Here is a 2,089-nt window from a genome sequence, read left to right as displayed (position 1 = left end):
TCAACATAAAAAAAGGCCATGTATAAAGACACCCACATCTAGTATCATACTTAATGGTGTAAAACTGGCTTTTTAGATGAGGAACAAGACAAGGATGTCCACTCTCACCACTTCTATTCAACATGGGTCAGGAAATCCTAGCTGCAGCAATCAGGCAAGAAATAAAAGGCATCTAAATTGAGAAGGAAGCAGTCAAACTTTCACTATTTGCAGATGACATAACACTGTATATCGAAACCCTGAAGACTCCAGCAAAAAGCTATTAGAATTGATAAATGAGTTCAGTAAAGTTGCAGAATACAAAATTAATATACAGAAATCTGCTGCATTTCCATACACTAATAATGAAGTAGCAGAAAGAGAAATGACAAAAACAATCCCATTTATAAATACACCAAAATATAAAAAATACCTAAGCATAAACTTAACCAAGTAGGTGAAAGTCCTGTACTGTGAAGACATTAATAAAGCATTGATGAAAGAAATTAAAAGAGACACAAGCAAATGGAAAGATATTCCATGCTTATGGATTAGAAGAACCAATATTGTTAAAACAGTCATACTACCCCAAGTAGTCTACAGATTTCATGCAATCCCTATCAAAATACAACAACATCGGTCACAGAACTAGAACAAATAATACAAAAACTTGTGTGGAACCACAAGAGACCCTAAATAGCCAAAGCAATCTGGAGAAAGAAAAACAAAGCTGGAGGTATCACAATCTGAGATTTCAAGATACTTATAAAGCTATAGTAATCAACATAGTATGGCACTGGCACAAAAATAGACCCACAGATCAACAGAGTGCCCAGAAAATAAACCCATGCCCATGTGGTTAATTCATCTGTGACAAAGGAGAAAAGAATACATGATCAGTTAAAGACAGTCTCTTCAACAAATGGTGCTGGGAAATCTAGACAGCTACATGCAAAAGAATGAAACTGGACAATTTTCTTATGTCATACACAAAATAAACTCAGAATGGATTAAAGACCTAAGTGTGAGACTTGAGACCACAAAAATAAGCAGTCATTTCTTTTATACCAGCCATAGAAGCATTTTCCTAGAGGCCTCCCGAGGGAAAGGAAACAAAAGCAAAATTAAACTATTGGGACTACACTATCCAATAAGGAAATAATATACAAAACCTTTAAAGAACTTCTAACACTCAACACCCAAAACACAAATAATCCAATTACAATGGGCAGAGGACCTGAATAGACATTTTTCCAAGGAAGACATCAAGATGGCCAACAGACACCTGAAAAGATGCTCAACATCATTCGTCATCGGAGAAATGCAAATCAAAACCACAATGAGATACCACCTCACATCTGTTAGAAAGGGGAAAATTAAAAAGACAAGAAATAACAAGCATTGGTGAGTATGGGAAGAAAAAAAAAGTCCCTCATGCACTATTTGTGGAAATGCAAATTGGTATAGTTACTGTGGAAAAAAGTATGGAAGTTCCTTAAAGAATTGAAAATGGAATTACCATATGATCCACTAATTCCACTACCGGGTATTTACCCAAAGAAAACAAAACATTAACTTGAAAAGATACACAGACTCTCAGGTTTATTGCAGCCATTTACAATAGCCAAGATGTGTTAGCAATCCAAGTGTCTATATCCATAGATGGTTAAAAAAAAATGTGGCAGGTACACACACACACACACACACACACACACACACACACACACACACAAAATGGAGTAATATATAGCCATCAACAATGAGATCTTGACATTTCCAGCAACATGGACGGGCCTAGAGGATATAAAACTAAGTAAAAAAAAAATCAGAGAAAGACAAATACCATGATTTCATGCATATGTGGAACTTAAGAAATTAAACAAAGGCACAAAACAAAAAGAGATAAACCAAAACATTACAGAAGAAATCTTTTCAGGGGGAAAGTGGATGGGGGGTGGGGTGTGAATAGGTGAAACAGATGAAAGGGATTCACAGTACACTTATCATGAGGAGCACTGAGTAATGTATGGAAATGCTGAATCGTAATATTATACACCTGAAACTACTATAACACTGCAGGTTGATTGTATTTCAATATTAAAAAGGTTAA

Source organism: Panthera leo, chromosome F2, assembly GCF_018350215.1.
Source record: "Panthera leo isolate Ple1 chromosome F2, P.leo_Ple1_pat1.1, whole genome shotgun sequence".
Lineage (NCBI taxonomy): Eukaryota > Metazoa > Chordata > Mammalia > Carnivora > Felidae > Panthera > Panthera leo.
This window is presented reverse-complemented; position numbering follows the sequence as displayed.